The following is a 25848-nucleotide window of genomic DNA, read 5'->3' as shown; positions in this document are numbered from 1 at the left end:
CATGCACACAATGTACTTTCTTCTTTTTTTTTTTTGAGGGAGATATAATCTCATATATATTTATTTTTCTAGACATTTTTAATAAAAATTTTCAAGCATACAGCTCTATTGGAAGAAGTATACAGTGTACTGCCATATACCCATGACCTATAGTCTACAATTAACATCTGACTGTATTTGTTTTATCACATAAATCTATTAGTTTACTACTAGTGCTATAATAAATTACTACAGATTCAGTGGCTTAAACCAACACAAATTTATTGTCTTATCAATCTGGAGGTCAGAAGACTAAAATGGGTTTTACCGAGCTAAAATCAAGGTGTTGGCAGAGCTGTATTCGCACTGATCTGATGCCTTTTCTGAGGTTCTAGGGGACAATCTGTTCCCTTGCCTTCTCCAGCTTCTAGAGGCCACCTGCATTCTTTGGTTTGTGATATTTTCCTTCAACTTCAAATCCAGTAGCATAGCATTTTCATATCTTTTTATGACTCTGTTCCCTGCCTCCCTGTCACATCTCCTTCCTAACTCTTCTGCCTCATTCTTACATCTTCTAAAGATGCTTGGTGATAGTATTGGGTCCAGGATAATTTTCCTGATTTCTGATCCATAAGTTAATGATATCTACAAAGACCCTACTGCCATGTAAGGTGATATTCACAGCTCCACATTATTCTACCTCCCACGTCATATATGCTCTTTCCATCCCTCCTTCCATTTGATGGTCCATCTTACTTTTTTGTTGCATTTTAAAGTAATTCGCAGATTGCTTATTCCTAAGGGTCACTCTCTATTGAGTTCTCTGTAAAGAAAAGTTTTCTGTATCTTTAAGGTTCATTTAAAAAAGTGTATATTTTACAAGTTCCTCATATTTTTTCAGAAATTTATCTGTGTGAATGCTTGAACAGTTTTGCTATTCTATGCATGTATTTTTATTAGTCTGATTAGTATGTTAACACAGGGTGCCAATTTAGGGATCTTTTTAGTTAATTAGTTTATATTTTTAATTTAGGTCATTTTGGCTTTTAACATTATATAAGTTTTAGGTGTACATTATTATGTTGCAATTTCTGTATAGATTGCATTGTGTTCACCAACAATAGTTTAGTTTTTATCAGTTACCATATGCATGCGCCCCTTCACCCCATTCACCCTCCCCCCACTCCCTTTTCCTCTGGTAAACACTAATCTGCTGTCCTTATCCATGTGTGTGTTTGTCCTCCACATATGAGTGAAATCATAAGGTGTTTGTCCTTCTTTGTCTGACTTATTTTGCTTAGCATAATACCTTCAAGAGCCAACCATTTTGTTACAAATGGCATGATTTTGTCTTTTTTATAACTCAGTAGTATTCCATTATATATATATATCACATCTTCTTTATCCATTCACCTGTTGATGGTCTCTTGGGTTGCTTCCACATTTTGGCTATTGTGAATAATGCTGGGATGAACATAAGGGTGCATAAATCTTCTTGAATTGTTGATTTCCTATTCTTTGGAAAAATACCCAGTAGTGGAATCGCTGGGTCATATGGTATTTCAATTTTTAGTTTTTTGAGAAATGTCCATACTGTCTTTCAAAGTGACTGCACGAGTTTGCATTCTCACCAGCAGTGTATGAGGGTTCTGTTTTCTCCACATCCTCTCCAACACCTGTTACTTCCTCTTCTGTTATTAATAGCCATTTTGATAAACATGAGGTGATATCTCATTGTAGTTTTGATTTGCATTTCCCTGATAATTAGCGATGTTGAACATTTTCTCATGTGCCTGTTGGCCATCTGTATATCTTCTTTGGAGAAATGTCTGTTCAGATCCTCTGCTCATTTTTTGATGGGGTTGTTCTTTTTTTGTTGTTGCTATTGAGTTGTATGAGTTCTTTGTATGTTTTGGCAATTAACTCCTTGTCAGATATATGATTTGCAAATGTTTTCTGACAGTTGATGGGTTGTCTTTTCCTTTTTTTGTTGATGGTTTCCTTTGCTTTGCAGGATGTTTTTAATCTGATGTCCCATTTTTTAACTTTTTCTTTTGTTTCTCTTGCCTGAGTAGACATGGTATTCAAAAAGATACTGCTAAGACCAATGTCAAAGATGTACTGCCTATATTTTCTTCTAAGAGTTTTATGATTTCAAGTCTTTAACCCATTTTGAGTTAATTTTTGTGTATGGCATAAGATAATGATCTACTTTCATTCTTTTGCATATGGTTGTCCAGTTTTACTAACATCACTTATTGAAGAGACTTTCCTTTCTCTGTTGTATATTCATGGCTCTTTTGTCAAAGATTAGCTGTGCATAGATGTGTGGTTTTATTTCTGGGTTCTCAATTCTGTTACATTGATCTGTGTTTCTGTTTTTCTGCTGGTACCATGTTGTTTTGATTTCTATACCTCTGTAGTATAATTTGAATTCAGGGAGTGTGATATCTCCAACTTTGTTCATTTTTCTCAGGATTGCTTTGGCTCTTTGGGGTCTTTTGTTATTCCATATAAATTTTAGGATTATTTGTTCTATTTCGATGAAGAAGGTCCTTGGGATTCTGATTAAGATTGCATTGAATCTGGAGATTACTTTAGATAGTATGGACATTGTCACTATGTTTATTCTTCCAATGCTTGAGCATGGAATATCTTTCCATTTCTTTATGTCTTCTTTGATTTCTTTCAGCAACCTCTCATAGTTTTAGGTGTATAGATCTTTCACCTCCTTGGTTCAGTTTATTCCTAGGCATTTTATTCTTTTTGTTGCAATTGTAAATGGGATTATATTCTTGACTTCTTTTCTGCTAGTTCATTACTAGTGTATAGAAGTGCAACTGATTTTTGTATGTTGATTTTGTATCCTACAACTTTACCGTATTTGTTGATTATTTCTAGTAGTTTTTTGGTGGATTCTTTGGGATTTTCTATATCTAGAATCTCATCATCTGCAAATAGTGAGAGATTAACTTCTTCCTTTCCAACTTTGATCCTTTTTATTTCCTTTTCTTTCCTAGTTACTCTGGCCAGACTTCCAGTACTATGTTGAATAAGAGTGGTGAGAGTGGATATCCTTGTTCCTGCTCTCAGAGGAATGGATTTCAGTTTTTCTTCTTTGAGTATAATATTGGCTGTGGATTTGTCGTATATAGCCTTTATTATGTTGAGATATTTCCCTTCTATACCAATTTTGTTTACAGTTTTTATCATAATTAGATGTTGGATCTTGTGAATGCTTCCTCTGCATTTAGTGAGATGATCATGTCATTTTTTGTCATCTTAGTCATTTTTAGTCATTTTGTTAATGTGGTGTATCACATTGATTTATTTGGGGATGTTGAACCATCCCTGCATCCCTGGAATAAATCCTATTTGATCATAGTGTATGATCCTGATGTTGGCCTTATAAAACGAGTTAGAGTGTATCTCATCCTCTTCAATATTTTAGAGTAGTTTGAGAAGGATAAGTGTTAAATCTTCTTTTAATGTTTGGGAGAATTCACCAGAGAGGCTGTCTGGTCCTATACTTTTGCTTTGGGGAGGTTTTTTATTACTGTTTCAATCTCTTTGCTTGTGACTGGTCTATTCAGATTTTCTATTTCTTCTTGATTCAGTTTTGGGAGGTTGTATGATTCTAAGAATTTATCCATTTCTTCTAGGTTCTCTGTTTCATTGGCATATAGCTTTCCATAGTATTCTTCTATAATCCTTTGTATTTCTGAGGTGTTGATTGTAATTTATCCTCTTTTATTTCTGATTTTATTTATTTGCACCTTCTCTCTTTTTTTCTTGGTGAGACTTGGTGAGTCTAGCTAAAGGTTTGTCAATTTTGTTTATCTTCTGAAAGAACTAGCTCTTACTTTCATTGACCCTTTCTATTGTTATTTTTTAGTCTCTATTTCATTCATTTCTGCTTTTTTTATTATTTCCTTCCTTCTACTGACTTCAGGCTTTATTGTTCTTCTTTTTTCTAGTTCTTTTAGGTATATGTTAAGCTCATTTGAGATTTTTCATATTTCTTGAGGTAGGCCTGTATTGCTATAAATTTCCCTCGTAGTATCAATTTTGCTGCTTCCCATAAATTTTGGTATGTTGTGTTTTCATTTTCATTTGCCTTTATGTATTTTTTTGTGTAAATTTTAATTTCCTCATTGATCCAACAGTTGTTCAGTAGCTTGCTGCTTAGGCTCCACATATTTGTGACTTTCCCAACTTTTTTCTTATAGTTGATTTATATATTCATTGCACTGTGGCTGGAAAAGATGCTTGATATGATTTCAATCTTCTTAAACTTATAGAGACTTGTTTTGTTTCTCAACATATGATCTATCTCAAAATGTTCCACATGCACTTGAGAAGAATATGTATTCTATGGTTTTTGAATGGAATGTGCCGTATATATCTATTAAGAGCATCTGGTCTAGTGTTTCATTTAAGGCCCCTGTTTCTTTGTTGACTTTGTCTAGATGATATATCCACTGATGTGAGTGGGGTCTTAATGTCCCCTACTATTATTGTGTTGCTGTCAATTTCTCCCTTTAGGTCTGTTAATAGCTACTTTATTTACTTTGGTGCTCCTATGTGAGGTGTATGTATATTAATGCATTACATCTTCTTGGTGAAATGTCCCTTTTATCATTATATAATGGTCATCTTTTTGTCTCTCGTTATCTTTTTTAAGTCTGCTCTCTGATAAAAGTATAGCTACATCCACTTTTTTTTATTGTGATTTGCCTGAGATATTGTCTTCTATCCCTTCACTCTGAGCCTATGTTTGTCTTTAGAACTGTGATGTATAACCTGGAGGCAGCATATTGTTGGGTCTTGTTTTTAATCCGTCCAGCCACTCTGTGTCTTTTGATTGGTGAATTCAATTCATTTGCATTTAGAGCAATTATTGATATATGAGGGCTTAATATTGCCATTTTATATTTGTTTTCTGGTTGCTGTATATTTCATTTTTTTTCTTTTCCCTTGTATTTCTGTCTGCCATTTCTGTTTGGTGTTTTTCTGTGAGAAACTTCACAGTTTTCTCTGTATTTATTATTTGTGACTCTGCTCTGACTTTTTGTTTTGTTATTACCATGAGGCTTGTATAAAAGATCTCATAATGAGATAGTCATTTTTTTGATAGCCTCTTATCTCTGTTAGCCTATTCAAGTTCCACCTGTTTCCTCTTTCCCCTCTATGTTTTTATAGTCAAAAATTATTATTATTTCTACTGTGAGTTTGTGACCAAATTGAAATGGTTATAGGTATTTTTGATTATTTATTTCCTTTTATCCTTCATTTTATAATTAAGTATTTGCTAACTTATTCTGATAGAGGGCTGCAATTTTATGATTTTGTCCATCTCCTTGCTCAAAGCTTTGTAAAACTTTGCCTTTTTGTTTCAGGTAGGAAGGCTTCCTTCATCACTTCTTGTAAGGAAGGTCTAGTGGTGATGAATTCCTTCAGCTTTTGTTTGGGAAAACTTTTATTTCTCTGTCATATCTGAAGGATAATTTTGCTGGATAGAGTATTCTTGGGTGATAGTTTTTGATCTTTCACTATTTTTAATATTTCATTCCATTCTCTCCTAACCTGTACAGTTCCTTCTGAGAAATCCACTGAAAGCCTGATGGGAGTTGCTTTGTAGGTTATTTTTTTGTCTCTTGATGTCTTTAATATTTTTTATTTGTCATTGTCTTTTGAAAGTTTTAATGTTACATGCCTTGAAGAAGGTCTTTTTGCATTCATGTAATTAGGAGTTCTATTAACTTTATGTACTTGTGTGTCTAGTTCTTTCCCCCATGTTTGAGAATTTATGAAATATTAATTCTTTTAATAAGCTCTCTGTTCTTTTCTCCCTCTTTACTCCCTCTGGGATACCTATAATCCTTATGTTAGTTTTCCTAATTGAGTCAGATATCTCTCAAAGAATTTCTTCATTTTTAAAAAATCTTAGTCCTCTCTCCTCCACCTGGATAATTTCTAAGTTTTTATGTTTGAGCTCACTGATTCTTTCCTCCATAAGCTCTGCTCTAATTTTTAAGTTTTTTATCTCATTATGTTCTTCACATCCAGAATTTGTGTTTGGTTTTTATTTAGAGCTTCATGCTGTTTAGTAAAATATTCCTTCCATTCATGAATTGTATTCTTTGGCTCACTGAAATGCCTTTCTGAGTTTTCTTGTAAGTCATTTAGTTTCCTTATGACAGCTATTTTGAATTCTCTGTCAGTCAGAATGTACTTTTCTATGACTTAAAGTTTGGTTTCTGGAGAGCTGTCCTCCCCCTTCTGTTCTTACATGTTACCGTAGTTCTTCATGGTGTTTGATGAATTGATCCTCTGCCAGTACATTTGTGGTAGTAACCACCTTACTTATTTGTGTATGGCTTTGGTTACTTTGGTCCTGAGCTGCTCCTTGTATTCGAGAGCCTGAACTTTCCACCCTCCATTGCCACTGCTAGAGGTGTCGTTACTGCACTCTTTGTGCTGCTTGTGCCTCTAAGGTTGCTGATGTCTTGCTGCTTTCAATATGGCTGTAGTCTTAGGCGTTACCAGAAGGATAACCAGGCTGTGAGCACTTCTGTTCTTTCTGGTGTTGCCTGGGTCTCATGTATCCCCGCTTGCTTTCTGAGGGCTCTCCACATGCTCAGGTGCTGCTGCCTTTTGCACCATCTGCACTGCTGCTCCTGGGTTGTCTGTGGGTATGGCAGCACCATTCCCATGGGTGCTGGGTTCACAAGTGTCCCTGCTGCTTTCAGGGGGCTGAATTCTTGTATGAAGCCCCCAGTATTAGTAGAGCGAGTGTTGAGGGTGCCACCACTGAGGGCTGGGTCTCAGGTTCTGCTGTGGTTCCTTAAACCTCAGGTCACAGGTGCCATTTACCACTGCTGGGGGAGGAGTAGGGGCTAGGATGCAAGTGTTGTTGCTGACCCTCACCAGTCCTCACCAGTGTGCTTTTTGAGACCTCAGATCAGGTCACCCTGCCTCTGCTGGGGAAATTTATGCCTTGGATGTCATCCCTACTACTAGAAAGAGCTGGGCCACTGCTGGGGGAAGAAAAGGGGGTTATATCTCTAGCTCCACTCTGTGTCCTGAAGCCTCAGAACATGTGCACCACCTGCCATTGCTGGGAGGGGCAGAGGCTGCAGCCTCTGGTTGTTGGTACTGGCTGATGGTCTGCTCTGAAACCTAAGATTGGGGACCCTGCCCCTGCCAGGGAAATTCACCCCTCGGATGCAGTTCCCACTGCTGGAAAGACCAGTGACATTGCTGTGGGAGGGGGAAGGGGCTGGTTCACCAGTTCTGCTGTGACGTGGAGCCTCAGAATGTGTGTTGGGTGAGACAGGGGCCAAGCCGAAAATGCATTGTTTGCCTTCCCTTGCAGCCTGTGGTTGCTGACATGTGTGCTGGTTTGAGGATCTGTGTTTTGGATTGCTGCTGCTGCTTGAGTGGAAGGGTTCTGGTCCCCTAGTACTACTGCCTCCTGGAGGTCCAGTTCACCCACCTTCAGATGTATAAATGCATGCATCACTCTGGCATTCTGGTGTGCTGTGCAGGGAGTCCTTTCTTGGTCACTGGATATCTGACTGATTGTAACTTAGAGAGAAAAGACAAAGGGAAATACTGTTCTGCCATGATGCTGACATCACTCCTGATGTATGGATATTTTTAATGTTTGTATTGACATTTGTTTTCTTTTTGCTGATTTATGTAAATACTTTGCTTTCATGAAGCCCATATTGAACCTGCTCAAAATATTTGTTGGTGAATAGAGAATTGAAACCCACATTCCACAAGAGTGTTTCATTCCTATAGGCCAAGTTTAGCAGCAGTGTGGTTCATTGGCTAAATATAACAAAACTGATATAAATTGTCATTCAATAAAGCAAAGATTTTCCTCCCAAATGTGAGCATGTGGCTATAGGAATATAAAATGGTGAAGAATTTGTTATTGTTTTATTTATCTCTACAGTATGATATCAACTTTGAATTTACAAATTCATATTATAACATCTAGTAAATTAGAGTCACCATGCTTCCACTCAAAAAGTAATAAAGTCACAATGGTAATAGTATTAATTGTCATATATTGAGTACTGAATATGGGTCAAACACTGTCAATTCTTTAATATTATCATTCTATTCTATAGAATAGAATTCTATTCATTATCATCTCTAGTCTGTAGTTCATGGAATAAAGCATAGGCAGATTGAGTAAAATTTGCTACTCTGAAAATTTGCTACTAATCATGTTCATATAGATAATGTACAGGGAAACTAAGATCAAAATAATCCTTGGAGCATTGTGCCTGGGGCTCAGATAGAGACAGGAACCATGGAAATCATCTTATTCACTCTGCAGGGAATAAACGAAGGCTTTTGAATGGAGGTGACTTCCTTTTTTTCTCATTTATACAGTACAGTATTATTGACTATAGTCACCATGTTTTACATTAGATTCTCAGAACTTATTCACCCTTATATCTGAAAGTTTGTACCCTTTTACCAACCTCTCCCTGTTTTTCCCCCAGCCCCTGGAAACCGCTTTTCTACTCTCTAGTTCTATGAGTTTGACCTTTTCTTTTTTCTTTTCTTTTCTTTTCAATTCCCCATATAATTGACATCATGCTGTATTTGTCTTTCTCTCTGGCTTGTTTCACTTAGAATAATGCCCTCAAGCTCCATCCACGTTGTTGCAAATGGCAGGATTTTATTTTTTCTCATGGCTGAATAATATTGAATTGTGTATATACTACATTGTTTTTATCCATTCATCTATTAATGGACACCTCCCTTGTTTCCCTATCTTCCCTATTGTGAATAATGCTGCAATAAACATGGGAGTACAGAAATCTCTTTGATATCCTGTTTTCATTTCCTTTGGATATATACCCAGAAATTGAGTTGTTGGGTCACATGATAGTCCTATTTTTAATTTTATGAGGTACCATCATCCCGTTTTCCATAGTGGCTGCACCCGTTGGCAGTAACTTCTAAAGAACATATCAGAGTTAGCCAATAGTAGAAATCTGAGTAGAGTCTTCCAGGCCAAGAAAACAGAATTCAAAATTACCTACAGCAGTGTTTCTCAAGAGAAGATTATTTTTTCACCCAGGGGTATTTGGTAGTTTCTAGAGACATTTTTGCTTGTCATATTACATAAGGTTGCTACTGGCTTCTAGTGGGTAAGGACCAGAGATGCTGCTATATATCCTACAATGTACATGAAAGTCCCCACAACTATCTGGTCCAAAATGTCAGTGCTGCTGAGGTTGAGAAACTCTAAGATGCTCTAGAGCATTTAGGAATGCCTACAGATGGCATAGGTAGGAGACAACAAGTAGTTTCAGTGGCTAGAACAGAAGAATGAGGTATAAAGAGGGAGCACAGAGAGTGGTAAGACAGCCATGTGCTACTCATGAAAGTTTTTTAAATTAGGCAAAGGCGTCTGGACTTTGTTCTTTAAAAAATGGGGAGACAAGGAAGGATTTTTAATAGTGAGATGACAAATTTGTATATCTTGGGCGGAGGAGGTAGTTTATGAGAACAAAATAAGATAATGCATTTAAAAGCAGTTTATGAAATTCTATATAAGTTTTAGGCATTATTATTTCATTTAAGTCAGGTCTCATCATTAAAATAGGTTGATATCAAGTGAGATTTATTAGAGTAATAAAAAAGCCCACCATAATTTGACAAGATCATCTACCAGTATTCCCATGATCTAATGCATTGTTACTGTACCCCTAAATAGCTCTGTCATATTTTGTTTGATTTCTATAAAAGTGCCACTTCTTGTTCTCTTACAGCTGTTTATATTTCTAACTCTCAGCATATGCATTCACACTATAAATCTGTCAGTCTACTGAACCAGCTCTGCTCCAGGACCCCCTGCAGTGGTTTATATTACTTTGACATCTATGCTGGTATCCATCATGTCACTCACTCAGACAGAGACGGTTGCATAATAAAAAGTGAAATACATAGAAATCTCTATTAATTTCTGCCTCCATATTCCCTTTTCTCTTTCTACTCTTTCTCCTTGTCTTCTTTTTCTTCCTTTTTCTTCTCTCTGTCTTTTCTCCAGAATCTAGCTAATGACAATGGGAAAAATAACAAGAAAGAAACCTTTACCAAAGTCTAACCAAGATACCTGATTATGTTACTTGTGAGGTATGACCATAAATGACTTTAAAGATGACCTCTGGTAGGCATCCTCTAAGACAGCTCCCAATGATCTTGCCTTCTGATAGTACAGCCATGTTAATTTTCTCCCCTCCGAAAATTTGCTACTAATCAATATAATACGGCAATATTGAGGGAATTCACTTCTGTAATTAGGTTACAAAAGATGGTGACCTCTGTCTTACTTGTAGACTCTCTCTTGCTCGCTGGCTTTGATAGAGCAAGCTGCCAAATGGGAGAGGTCCATGTGCCGGGGACCCAAGGGGTAAACTCCAGCCAACAGCCAGCAAGAACTGAGGCCTTTAATCTGACAACTCTTTAGGAACTGAGGAACTGTCAGTAACCACCTGAATTACCTTGAAAGTGTATCTTTCCATAATTGAGCCTTTAGAAGAGACCACAGTCTCAGAAAACACCTTGATTGTTGGCTTCTGAGAAACTGTGAAGCAGAGGACCAGCTGAGCCATATACAACTTTCTGACTCACAGAAACTGTGAGATAATAGACCTGTATTGTTCTAAACTACTAAATGTTTGTATAATCTGTTATAAAGTGATAGATGAGTAATACATGACCCTTAGTCTAGGCTCATTCTGAAATTAAAGATCTTCCTCATCAACTGATAGGCACTGAAGACACAAAGATGAAATATGTGTGGACTTCAAATTATGAAATCCGAAGAGAGCTTTGTTTCATTATTAAATAAGTGTATTTAATGGAGATAAGACACTTTACAGAAATGTTTAGTCATTTTTGACATTTTGAAATATAAATAAACAGAAAATTAATTTTCCTTCTCTGTTACGGACAACGACATTTAGACTTGAACCGTAGTATAGAATGACAAAATCAAAGCATTTTGGCCCTAAGAGTTGACACAATCTGTACTGGTTGAGGTAATAGCAACTCCTGTAATAGATAACTCCAAAATAACAACATAACACAGTAACCATTTATCTCACTCACATAAAGTTCAAAATGGATATCTCTGATGTGCACGAATTTCTCTTATCAGCCATAAATTAAAAATCTTGGGTTTTTCAATCTAGAGTCACCAGTGATTTCAATTCATTTTCTAGGCTTCCACAGAAAGAAAAAATGGTTGGAGTATTGTTCATAAGAGGATTTTCTGGGCAGTGTCAGGAACTGTCTTTCATAATTTATGCCAACATTTCTTTGGCCATAAACTAGTTGTGTGGTCACATTTAGCTGCAAGGGAGCCTGGAGAATGCAGTCTAGTGGGGTCATGTGGGAAGTACAAATGGATTTGGTGACCAACAAACCAGGCTCTACCACGCAATCTGACTCTTCCACTTTGCAAATGAGAAAATGGAGATTTAAAGAGAGTTCAATACACTTGCTGAGGTTCACACCACAAAAGTAATTGCAGATATGCAACTAGAATCACTTCCTCTAACTTCTTGTTTGCTACATTTTCTGTCAGCTATTCTATATATAAAAAAATGGAAAATACAAGTAATTATTTTTATAGAGTTTTCAAAGACTATTATTATAAAAATTTTTGGTAGACTATTGTTTATAGACATTTGTAAAGATTGAAATATGTGATTAATCAACATGTAATTACTTAGCATGACAATTTAAAAGAAGTACACCATGGGTTTCCTTTTGTGTTGAAAGGGCAAATGAAATATAACTTCTCTCTAATCTTACATTAATGAAAATTAATTAATGAAAGTGTAGTTCAATTTCAAGAAAACATTTGGGGTGTATGTAGGTTTCCTAGGTGCATATCACTTTAATTAGAAATATGTAATTACATTGTCTTTTACATTAACTAAATTTAAATTTCATGCCATTAGATCAATAGCACTTAAATGAAAACAAGAAAAATGACATTGTGTCCCAAATGAGTTGTGTATGTTCTAACATCTGTTAACCTTTACTGAGGTGAGCTGTTTCAGAGAGGTCTACATGACCATTGGGTTAGGAAATTGTTAGAGTGACCTTGCCAAATTGAATCATGTGGTTTCTGAGTCCTAGACACTCAGTTTTGCTTTCATATAAGACTGATCAGTCCTCAGGGCCTTAGTTAAGCCAGTTCACAAACAAATACTTTTTCTCTTTCTGCTCACCTAAACATTGATGTATTTTTAATCAAGTTTTTTTCTGAATTCCGCCATTAAAATATAATTATCTTGTTTACTGGTTTTCTAACTGGAATGAAGATTTTATCTCTTTTAAGTAGAGAGGCTTACCATGATAAATTTTCACTCTGAACTGTGAAAATAAATAAAACTCATTAGAAGTGGGTCGAGAAGCCCTGAAGATGGAGCTCTCGTGTGTGTACCACTTGCTGCAGCCACATAACCAGAGGAAGAAGGAAGATAAGAACCATTTTGCAAAGGGAGGATATTTTTTGCCACAACCTCGAACTCTTGTTTTACTCCAATGAAATTTTCTTCAAACAACCCTTCCCAATTTCCTCCTAAAACCTAAAAACCTAACCTTTCTTTGCCCCTTCAGACCTTCCTAGGGTTTGCCTTGGCTTGCTTGTCCTGGATTGCAATTCCTCTGCTATTCCCAAATTAACTCAACCTTGCTTTTATAATTTGATAATTATTGTATTTAAAGTTGACAGAATGCACCTGGAAATCCCTTGTATGTGATTTTTAAACAAATGCTTTTAACTGTGGAAATGAAAATACACTGTACTTACCATCTGTTATTTCACAGGACACAAATATGGCAGCACGTTGTGATAAATTGATTATGTTACATTCAGACAGTCAGATACCCTGCCCCTTCTCTGCTCATACTTTCTAGCTACACAAAAGTAAGAAGGAATTGGTGGGTTGGGTGGGTGCAATTATGCATCCTGGTTTTGTAAAACTGATAATGTGTGATCGAACTAGATTTTAAGGGCTCCTGTGTAGAAAAGCAAAGTACTGCAGACATTTATAGGTAAGATAGTTGCATTGAGACATTTTAGTGTAATGTTTAGTGAAGAATAAAGAGTGAGCTGAGAGAAAGAGTTATGAAGGTATGATGGAACTCATTCTGCCTTAGGAAATGGATAGGATAAAATAAGGGATGAGTTATAAATTGTTCTTCTTTTAAATTGGTGGTTTGTAGGAAAATTCATATATTCAAATTAAAGTTGATCACCTAAAGATCAGAACTGTAACTGGGGCCCAAAAACTTCTCATCTAAATCACACATACACACACACAAATCACAAAACTATTGACTGTGCAGTGTTGTCTTTAACTTCTGTAAGACACTTCATTTTTAGTGCTTTTTGTACGGCCCTCTGATGAATTGACTCATATATATATAAAAATGTTTTGACCTGCTTGGCGAGAGGCACTATTTCAAATCAAATGATTACTATTAGTGGGAGTGAGCATTGAACAAACAAAAGACATTTTTTTTAGTTTATGAGGGAAAACCTTCAGAAAACCGTTTCCAAAATGAAATTCATTTATTTGTTTGTTTGCTTATTTTTCAATGATAACAGGATAGTTCAAGGAACCTGGGACATTGAAAATCTGGCCCTGCAAATTTGGATAAAATAATTATTTTTGTGTAATTATTGTTTAGGAAAACTACAAATAACCTCACCCTTATCCCATAGCTATTCTTTCTCAGAATATCTTGAGCCTATTGTCAGGCACGGACATTCTAAGTTTGAATTTGGTTATTGTATATAAGCGAAGATAACAGAAGCATTGGTCTCTGCTTCCGTATCTCTTACTAGTTCAACCTTCATTAGAGGCTAACATTTCTTCCCCACCTCTCCACTCCGTTCTTTGATCTCTTGAATCAAGCACCCACATCTTCTAGCTTGATTTGCTTGCCACTGTTACAGCAGATTTGCTCATTCTATTCTTTGAAAGTGTGATTCTGGCAAGTTACCAGGTCTTTTGCCCTTCCAACTTGGCCTCACCACTGTAGAATCTTTATATCAGGTGATTGATGAAATAAGGGACAATAAGTTATCAACTCACACTGAATTAATTTAAGGCAAAACTTCAAAAATTTAGTGAAATTGAACCAATCTCTGAATATGTAAAGTTCTTAGCTGTGTTCTTGGATATTTTTCTTCATTTTTGGTCTAAATATGGTAACCTTCACTTTGACATCAGAGCATACCCCCTCTTAAAATCAATATATGTTACACTTTGTCATTATTAAACTTTCAGGTGATTTTATAAAATTAGATAATTCTTCGAATTTCAATATAATTATAAATAGGATAAAGGAGCAGGTATAGTGGGTTATAACAGTTTTAAGGAAATTTTTAAAAATTAAAAGCATATTAAAGGCAAAATATCTGAGGAGTGTAAAATGACAAAATAAAAAGGTGATGCACAGTAAAAAGGTAGCAGTTAAAAGAGTTAATAATAACAACAATGGGCAGGGGGAGAAGTCTAAAGCCTCTATCATTTTACAAATTGTCATGCCCAAGGGAATAAATGTGAGATCAGTTGACGGTAATATTGGAACTTTCTGGAGCTAAACTTTCTAAACTCCCATTGTGTATGTGGCTTAGTAGTTTGAATGAGACCTTGTCAGTGTTCAAAACGGAAAGAAAATATACTGGAAGTAGAGACTAAAAAAGGGTTTGCAAAGCTGTAAAACCTCTGTGGGCTGAGAAATCCAGTAATTGGAGCTGGGAATATGAGGAGTACGTCGTATTTACCTCAGGTTCACCAACAAATCTGGCGAATCTCCATTAAACGCTATATAGTACTGAGTTCCCAGCTAACTCAACTACATGAGCCTCAAACTATATTAATCTTCAAATGGTAGACATGTGAGAATGAAATGAGTGAATAACCTGTTTCTCAGTGTTATGGACTGAATTGTGTCCCCTGCCCCCCAATTCATATGTTGTAGCCCTAACCTCCAATATGACTGTATTTAGAAATAGGGCCTGTGAGCAGATGACAAAGGTTAAATGAAGTCGCAAGGATGGGCCCTTAATCCAATAGGGCTGGTCCCCTTATAAGAAGAGGAAGAGACATCACAGTTTTCTCTCTCTGCCATATGAGGACATGGTGAGAAGGCAGCTGTCTGCAAGCCAGGAACAAAGATCTTACCAGAACCCAACCATGCTGACACCTTGACCTTGGACTTGTAGCCTCCAAAGGTGTAAGAAAATAAATTTCTGTTGTTTAAGTCACCTAGTCTGTGGTATTCTGTAATGGCAGACCAATCATACTAATGCATTCAGTTAGGAAAAGGAGTCTGACTTCTGCCTCTCTTCTCTTTATTCTTAATTACATAAAAAGCAGACTCTTGGGCAATGCAGCTCCTGCATTTGAGGACACAGCTTCAGTTGGAGTAGTAGATGGAGATAAGACCTGTCTTTGACCCCTCCAGAAAATTTATATGGTCTACCTCACGTCTAATAGGAGCTATTTCAGCATTATTTACCTGGCTCGCTGACTTAGAGAAGGATTAGTTATATTCTTGGTGATTACAAATAAAATGTTGACAGGAGAGTAAGAGAGTGATGGTTCTAAAACGAATTGTGTCATTTCCCAATTTCCTGAATAGTCTGGTTGTTCAGTTAGGGTGTGGAGTGCATCAGTGGTTAACGCTATGCTGGGCACATTGAAAATCATCAGAAGTATTTAGGAAAGAAGAAAGGGATGAAGGAAGGAAGAGAGGGTGTGAGGGAAGGAGGAAAGAAGGGAGTGCAAGGAAGAGAGGAAGGGAGTTGGGAAAAGCATTTTATTGTTACAACTTCAAGAAGAATCAGTCTGTCTGCCTCCCTTACTGCCTGGGCACAATCGATACAATATATGCTTAATAAAAACAAATAAATAGATAAATTCAGGGACTAGATAATATTTTAGTCACTAACTTCAGTATTTTACTAAGTCTAAATGACCAGGATAAATCAATTAATTAGGCATTCATATATCAATCAACATAACCTCCGTGATGAGAATATTGATGCCAACACACTAAAGGAGAGAATTTGCAATTGACTTCAAAAGACCACATTATGACAAACTTTCGCTAAGGGAATGTGATGGTGGGCTATGAGGCACAGACAGTGGGAATTTATACTGCCCTTGTTCTGTCACCACTTACATGCTGATTGAGTTTCTGATGTTTTAATGCGATGTTTTTTCAAGCCATCAGTGCATTACTCAAGCAAGTCATAGAGTGCTTTATTGACAGACTGTGCAACACACTGACAACGCCCTCCCACCCTAGCTCCAAGCCAAGCAAAATTCTTTACTGATTCCCCAGTTCATTCAGAGTGGAAGCCCAAATCCAATTAGGCCCTAAATGATTTGGACAAATGCTACTTCTTTTGCCTCACTTCCCGCTTCTCTCCTCTCCACGTACTCTGTCCCAGCCACATTTTGTGGTTCCTCAAACTTATCAAGACTATTTCAATTTTAGGGCCTTTCACTAATTCTACCTCCTAGAATAGCCTGTCCCCCAGATATAATCATGACTAATTATCTCATTTCTTTTAAATCTTTCTCAAATATCACCTAAGAGTGACCATGCCAGTTATTCTCCATTGCTCTCCCCGTTTCTCTGATCCATTGTTTGCTATTCTCTGCATGTTCTGTGTCTTAGGGTTTGACAACGATGAATTGCATCACCAGGGTTCCCTTGCCAGCTGCCTCCCACTGGGTTCAGTCAATAGCAAACACAGGCAAGAGATAGAGGGTAGGAGGAGAGGGTAGAAGTTGAGGTATTTCCTCCCCTCTTCCTTCTTTACTTTTCCTGGTGCAGTTCTGAAACCGTGTACCTCTGACTACAGCTCCTATGGCTTAGCCCCTTTGACATGGCTCCACCTTTCCACAGGCTCTGATGACAAAGTTTCCCTTTTTTCACCTCCAGGTCTAGAGATAGTAACAGCTTTCTACTGTTGGTAGACAGGGAGTCCCTCAACATTCCTTAACCTAGCTTACACCTCTGCAAATAGCTCCTTTGTCAAATTCTCATTAGAAGCCTATCTCAGCACCTACTTTTTTCCGACCAGACCCTGGATGACAAACTTAGCCATGTGATCTTTTAAAAATATAACCTATGGCCCTCTCCCACAAAGTTTTCAATCACCTTTAATTGGAGCCTATTTAAATTTTTTTTTTTTTAAGATTGGCACCTGAGCTAACATCTTTTGCCAATCTTTTTTTCTTTTCTGTCTTCTTCTTCTCCCTAAAGCTCCCCAGTACATAGCTGTATATTCTAGTTGCATGTCCTTCTAATTACCCTACGTGGGACATCACCTCAGCATAGTCTGATGAGCGGTGCCAGGTCTGCGCCCAGGATCCAAACCGGTGAAAACCTGGGCCGCCAAAACAGAGCTGGTGAAACCAACCACTTGGCCACGGGGCCAGGCTATTTTTTCCCATTGTACCTATCATCTTTCATAATATTATTTACTAATTTGTTATGTTTGTTCTTTATAATCTGCCTCCCTTTGGTAGAGACAGACCCATGAAAGCCGATATCTTTCTATAGTTTGTTCACTGAGGTATCTCAAGTACTGTGAAGAGTGTCTGGTACAGAATAGATATTGAATAAACAATTACTTAATAATGAAAAGATGCATCAACCTACTAACCATATATGGTAAGTTTCCAAGGAAACACTTCTGGGTGTTGTTAACTATTGGTAAACACTTCTCGCAATTAACCTCAAAGACTGTCCTTATGCCTTCTCTTCAACCTTAATAAGTTTTAGAGAAGAATACAAGGCTCAAAGTGGACCATCGAGTAATATTTGTAGAATTCAACAGAATTAAGTCGACACATTTTAAACCAGGTTAGTTAGTTGTTTTGCATGTACTGATCATTGACTATATTGGTCAGGATGGTTTAGGGTGTGCTTCAGTAACAAAGCCAAAATTTCAGAGGCTTAAAGTAAAAAAGGTTTGAAAATTCTCATGACATTGACACGTTCAGCTCAAATTGGCAGGGGACTCTGATCCACGTCTTTGTTTCTCAAGGACTAGCTGGTAAAGCCTCCACCATTTGAAATATTATTGGTTGCTGTGGTAGGGGAAAGGACACATGGAGAATACATACTCGCTCAATCATTTCTGTCCTTGAATGGTACACATTACTCCTGTTCTCATGTCACTAACCAAAGCAAGTCACAGTGTCATTTGAAGAGAATAGGAAAGTCTTATTGTACCCTGTACCCAGAAGGAAGAAAAACAGAAATATTAATGATGAGCATGAATAATTACCAATTAGATCTAATGGCTTGAGCTAAGTAACATGTAGCAGATGTTATTAAAAGAAGTGTTATCAATATTCTTAAAAATGGATATGTGTATATAATACATACGATATATGTACACATGTATCAATTACTATCAATTATAATTTTCAATGATACAAGTGATAATCCATTTTATCTATCTATCTGATCAGATAATACGGTAGAAGAATACAGTAAAATAAAAATTTTAGTGTCCATAAGGTCCTTGCAGTTTATTGAAGGAGGATGCTTCCAAAAAAACCCATGAAAATAATTAATTTTTGATGGAGCCATAAAGCGTTTTAATATCCCTTGCTCTTGATCCACAAGATCAGAGTATTTGTTTAAAAAGTTTAAAGTAAATTTAAGTTTTGAAATGGAATTGAACAAAACTCAGAAAAGAAAACCCAAATGTATTAAGTTTATAAATGGTGTTACTTAGCTGTTACAGGGAATTCCCAGGCCCTGCTTGAGCTGTGCAAAATATGCTAAATTGTGACACACTGTTTTTCTTTGAGAAGAACATATGGGCCCAAGGATAAAAGCACACAGCTATCTTATATGATTTATGATGTTCTCTGCTTACCCAAGGCTCATTTTTGTTCTCTCTTCCCCCTTTAGCAATATAAATTGGTCATTTCCCAAGTATTTTAAGATGGCATTTACTTTATGCCTGTCCCAATAAATTTACAAAAATTCTTCAGGTTTTCGTCCAAAGAATCTGTTCAAATCACAGATTTATTGCCTCCTACATGGCTAAATTCCAAGCAGAACTATGTCGGTAATGATAATGGTGGTAATTATGGCATGGGATAAGAAAAATAAAACAGGAAATAAAATAATTCCTCCTTTCTGCCTTTGAGGTTTTTCCCAAAACCCTTTATGAATACAATTCAGGTAAACAAATTCACAATTAAACAGTAAAATGCTGCGGGTAAACTTTTAAAAGTTGAAAAATGACTAATCTTCCACTTCTGATGGCTTTACTCTGTCTAATAAAGTGAGAAAATCAGATTTATCAATTCAGTACACAAAACAATCATTAGCCAAGATCAGGGGATATGCGTTACCTGGCCACCTGCCTCAAAGGGGAATAACACGTTTTCAGAAATTTTAAAGCTTACGTTAACAAGACTATATTGTGACTGGGTTAAACCAAAATTAACGCGTTTAAAGTATAGTTCCTACAACTTTTTTTTTTTTAAGATTTTTAAATTTTTTTTTCCTTTTTCTCCCCAAAGCCCCCCAGTACATAGTTGTATATTCTTCGTTGTGGGTTCTTCTAGTCGTGACATGTGGGACACCACCTCAGGGTGGCCTGATGAGCAGTGCCATGTCCGAGCCCAGGATTCAAACTAACGAAACACTGGGCCGCCTGCAGCAGAGCGCGCGAACTTAACCATTTGGCCACGGGGCCAGCCCCCCCTACAACTTTTAAAATATATAATGTACTATTATTTATCCTAAGTTCATTTTATTTTCTCACGCCAAATAATTCAATTAGCCCTTAGAAAAAGTGTTATGCATTTACCTTATTGTCGAGACAAATGTTTCAATATTTTCAAGTGTCTCTGTTTCTGCGAAATCACATTGTAGAAAATAGTCATTTTTAGAGATGGGACCTAATTATCATTTTGACTTTGCCTTCTATTGAGGATATATAGCATTGTTTTAAACAAATGTTTTCTATAAAATCGTGAAATCAGGTCTTTTAATTCTTCTGATAACAAATATAAGATCATTTAAAAAAAGTTCCATTACCTTTACAACTGTTACACAATTAGGAGACCAAACTCCACAGGTGTCTGTACTAGAAGTAGCACAACTATGGGTGCGAGCTGAGACTGAAGGGTATGATAACTAGGATACGAATGTTAAAAAGAATTTTATATTGTGGAAATGAATGGTGTTCAAGTTATGTTGACTGGTCAAAAATACTTTAAATGCTTCTCTGACCTCGCCTGGAAAGTATTTAAGAAGCTGGTGAGCAGGCAGTACAGTGGAGTTCTAGTCTTAGGATTTCATTTATTCTAGATCCTGCCTCTAAATAAAGGTTTCCATTGCCTCATCCATGGAATAATTTAACCTCATTCTGCCACTGGAAGACTGTTCCGTCTGCCTCCATGATCCTTAAAAATAATACCTGTCAAGCGCTTGGGACAGACAGCTGGGATACCTCCCAGGCGATAAGAACAGGCTGCATGTGTAAAGTTGGTGTTGCTCATTTTGTTTGCATCCCTCTGAATGATTAGCATGGCCATTCTGCAAGTCCTCATCTTTAAGGCCTTTCATGATTCCCCAGCTTGGGCTTAGATATCAAGGGATTCTAGCAAAGATGGGATTTACCTCATTGTAGTTAAATCACAATTTCTGTCAATCTGCTTATTTCTCCATGTTACATTTACTCCTCACTATTAAACTCATTTGTTGCATAAATAAGTGAATATATTGACAGAGAGTCATATTTTCGGATGGCCTGAAATTTTTCTTAGAGATAATAGGAAGTTACTATCCATGCACACTGCATGTGAAGACAAGGAAAACTCAGGACAATCGTGACACTGTGAAGCTCTTGTCTTTCCCTCTTGCACTCTTTCTCATGCTGTCCTACTGGTTCTGTCTACTGGAACCTGTTAATTAACTTCACCGTTCTTATCAAGATGTAAAAGAAAACTAGCAGCTTAAGATGGTACTCCTCTCTCAAGTTACGTTAGAGAGCATCAAAGCCTTTAAAAAGTGGATTAATTTATCAAAGTTAGATCTTCAGAATCCACCTGAGGGACATCATTTTGGACAACACCTGGATTCCTAAAATTCTTCCTTCTCAGTGTCTGCCTACGCTCTCTAAAACATAACTGCAAACTCGAGGAAAGTACGGTTCTGGAACAGGCATAGCCACCATTTGCATTGTTAACAACATATTTTTCAAAGTAAAGACATTATACAAAGTCTTCAGTTGGGTGTATGGGCCATGGTACTAGGATTTTATGTTTTCCGTTATGTCTAAATTTTCCTGCCAGTGGAGGTCTGACATTAAGGTAGTTCCATGATTCCTCTCCTGGTGTCTTTGTATAATCCCCTCTTCTTGAGTGTGGGTGGGATTGGTTACTTACTTCTAACCAAAGAATATGTCGAAGGTGATGGGATGTCACCCCGTTGATTACGTTACATTAGATTCTGTCTTGCTAACGGATGTGCCCTAGTTTCTTTCTCTTTCTTTCCCTCATAGGCTTGGAAGAAACAACTGTCATGAATTTCACTGCCACAAGGAAATGAATCCCGCAAACAACCTGAAGGGCAGTAGTAGCAGAACCTTACTGAGTCGTGTCTCTCATGAAAACCTAGCCTTGGCTGCCACCTCGATTTCAGCCTTATGACACCCTGAGCAGAGGATCCATTTAACCTGTGCCACTTCTGACCCACAGAAACTATGAGATGATAAATGTGCATTGTTTTAAACTTCTAAGTTTACGGTAATTTGTTATGCACCAGAAAGAGCTAATAAACTTCTTACTCTGTGATTCCAAACCACTATCAAGACATAAAACAGCCTGGGGCTGGCCCAGTGGTGCAGCGATTAAGTGCACACATTCCGCTTCAGTGGCCCGGGTTCCCCAGTTCAGATCCCAGATGTGGATCTACACAGCGCTTGTCAAGCCATGCTGTGGCAGGTGTCCTATGTATAAAGTAGAGGAAGATGGGCATGGATGTTAGCTCAGGGCCAGTCTTCTTCAGCAAAAAGAAGAGGATTGGCGGCAGATGTTAGCTTAGGGCTAATCTTCCTCAAAACAAAGAAAAAAGATATAAAACATCCTACAATTTGCTTGCAACCAGCAAACAGCGAACGTTGCTTTTATGTGCTATACTTAGACTAGCTGGTTTTATGAAATATTGGTAACTACCAGGGGAAGATATTTTACTACTGTACACACAAAAACATATGTGAGATATTACAAAAATGTCCCTTGCTTTGCTGATGTTTACGATATCTGTATCTGTCTAATAGTCGTGGACAGTAAATGGACCCACCTTGTAATATTACTTCATGGAAAAAATTAAAAGTGCAATATAAGTATTCTGCACAAATCCCCTTTATATGGGGCTGACTACTCCCATTTATGTCTCTGTGTTTGTCATGGTTTAAATCAACACGTTAATATAAACACTTTCTGCAAAAGACTGTAGACCTAAGAAGCACAGGAAAGCTGGCATAAAATACTAAAAGGGCGCATATTGACATACACAACTTTTCTCTTTGGTGAATTTCATTTACACTTTTTTAAAAAATGTTTTTCCTGGCCTGTTTTCTCCTTTTCTGTCACAGTAGTACAGATAAGTAACTGAACAACACCTAAAGGCAGCTGTGACATGGTGTCCTCACCGTGAAATTCTTGTTTTCCACATCTCCCTCCATTTCTTTGCGCTCAGTAACTTAAATCTAGTTCCTTCTTCTTGGAATCCTTTTCCTCCATGCTGTGCTCCGCCTCCTTCCCCCAAGTGGATTATTTATATTCCCCTAAAGGGTTTTCCAGGCTTTGAAAAGTATAGGCAGTACTCTATTTAGAGTCACTAATATTTTATCTTTTCACTCAGACATTCAGTTCAGTTTCACTGGGGACGTGCTTTATATCTTAACAACATCCTAACCACATGTAATCTAATAAGGCTGTTAGCACTTTTTATCTTGCTTTAATTAAAGCTCAGTATTGAAAAGAAAAGCTTTTAAATATGGTTGTGTGGCAGGCTGAATAATGACCCCTCCCCGTCTCCACTGCCCCACCAAAGATGTCCATTTGGTGATCCCTGGAACCTGTGAATATGTGGCCTTACATGGTAAAAGGGACTTTGCAGATGTGACTACGTTAACCATCTTAAGATAGGAAGATGATCCTGGATTATGTGGATGGACCAATGTAATCACAAGGATCCTCATAAGAAGGAAACAGACGGGTCAGAGTCATAGAGAGAAGATGGAAGCAGGCTAGCAGAGAGGGGAAAAGATGTTGTGCTGAGGGCTTTGAGGCTAGAGAAGAGGGAGGCATGAGTCAAGGGGTGTAGGAATGCTCTAGAAGCTGGAAAAGGCAAGGAAAACGATTCTCCTCTACAGCCTCTAAAAGAGAAGCAGCCATGTGGACTTTTGACCTCCAGAGCTATAAGAGAATAAATATGTGTTGTTTTAAGCCACTAAATCTGCTGATATGTTACAGCAATGATAGTAAACTGATGCAGTTTATAAAGGTATGCTAAAAATAGTTGATAAATTTTAGAAACTAACAGATCTATGGACTTTCTAAGTCTGAGAAACCCAATGTGACTAAATAATTCTTTTGTGAAGAGGGTTTATATTTTTGTCTTTATATATGGTTAATATAATCTGTTTTCCTTTCCTAGAATGAAAGCATCCAGCTTAGGAGTTAACACAGGCCGTGCTGGGAAGGCACCCTATCACCTCACTTAAATTTAAGGCTTGCAGCCTTCTGCCAAGAACAAGTCTCTTTAAGTTTGAACAGTTCTGAACAGGTTTGGATAAAGTAGACATTGAAGATTTTGCCAGAAGCCTGGATCAAAACCCTGTGGGCACTGTCATTTTGGGTTTGTGTGGAGACCTCCCAACTATGAATTATGTTTCATTAGGGAAAAGCTTATAGCATCAGGTCACATCCCAGTCAGAACTCTCTTCCCTGACTCAGCACACTGAGGAACATTTCTCCCCGTGATTAAAAGCAACAGTAAGAGCAACAACAAAATTTGAGTTTGAATTCTAACCAAAAAGGCTAATTCATAGAAAGTTTTCAGATATTTCACAACTAACTACACTTCTTACTTAGCTAAGGGGATGAAGATACTGTGCTTTGCTTAAGTGCAACAGACAATAGTTTCTTAATCCAATCTGTTTCTCACGAGAAAGGAAAATAAATTGCAGGAAGAAGTCAAAGGGTCTCAGAATTTCCCTTTAAGTACTTGATTTCCCTCATCAACAATTCTGGCAAATATGTGAATTTTCCAGCCCCTGCTTGAACATCTCCATGTATGGACATGTATTCACAGACAACCCTCCCTTAGACAGAAAGCTAGAAAGTTCCCAGTCAGAGCTGAAACCTTCATTCCTATAACCCACAACATACACTTACCTTATTAAAAATGCTGCTCTTGGCAATGTGACCACAATAATTCACAAATGTAAAAATCTCCATGCTTATGGTAAATATCAGAGCATAGCTCTCCCTCATAGTCCTACTAGCCCAGTTTTGGGTTGATTTTTATGTCTATCATAATTGAAGTTGGGCTCAAATGTTAAAAACTCAGTTATATGTTGCCTTTTCCATTGTTTTTATGGGGAGAGAATCTAAGAATAGAATAAACGAATTAAGTGACAGAATCCTATTTCAAGCATAAATACATTTTATGAAGACAAGACTCCATGGTCATGGTAATCCAAAATTGTTATGTTTCTCAAGTCACTGTGAAAAATTGCATAGCAGGGAGTAATTTTTCCTTCCCTTTCAAGTATGTTTTTGAAGGATTTTCATGTAAAGTTTGATTTAAAAACATGTTTTTTCTTTCATTAGGAAGCAAAAAATCATGACCTACAATATTAAAAAATAATAGGTTTATTATATGGATGCTTAACACAGGGAAAATAGGAAGGTTGGTACTTCAAGACCACAATCTTTGGAGTATTTTGGCTGTTGACTCATAAATAGAAGGTGTAGGAGGAACTTTTCTGATGCCAGCTCTGTCACTATCATCACTGAGAGAACTTGATCAAATACTTTAATGTATGCAACCCTCTTTTTCTCCACATTGGCCTTGGCTTTTTTCAGTAAAGACACAAGTGCTTATTTTCCCAAGGCAAGTAGAACAGATAAAGGCAGGAGGAAAGTTCAAACCACTCCATTACAGGTCCTATCCTGCTCTAGTCACAGCAACCAGACACATCACTTCAGAAGAGCCTTCCGTCATCCCAGTTGTTTATTTATTTATTTTTGGATTTTATTTTCTTTCCCTAATTTCTTTGGTGTTGATCTTTTGGGAGAGAAATGCCAACCCACATCAACTTACAATACATATTTAATTATTTGTGAAATGCTATTAATTTAAACCCAGCTTCTTTATTACTTAATAAATGAAAACACTAAAGTTCAAAGAAGTTAAATAATTTATTTCATGTCACAGAATTCCCAATGCAGGCTTAGCCTTAAAACTCCCACATTTCCTGGACTCTAAGAGCCATGGATTTTATAACTGATTTTCAGGAAGAAAGAAAAAGAAAAGAAGAAGGACCAGATTTTATTATTTCTAGGATGCACATTGATTCATGTATTTACATTTCTGAAATGGGAATGGGCCCCTACATTCAGTCGTATGTCAAAATTTAATCATCAGCCTTTTCTCTTTCTTAATCGTCTACGATGGACAGAAACTTGGAATTGAGGAGATAGGCTATAGCTATTATAATTGTACTTTTTTATTATTAAGGCCTAC

Source organism: Equus przewalskii, chromosome 25 (assembly GCF_037783145.1).
Source record: "Equus przewalskii isolate Varuska chromosome 25, EquPr2, whole genome shotgun sequence".
Taxonomy (NCBI): Eukaryota; Metazoa; Chordata; class Mammalia; order Perissodactyla; family Equidae; genus Equus; species Equus przewalskii.
The sequence above is the reverse complement of the archived record's forward strand: the minus strand, read 5'-3'. Positions refer to the sequence as shown.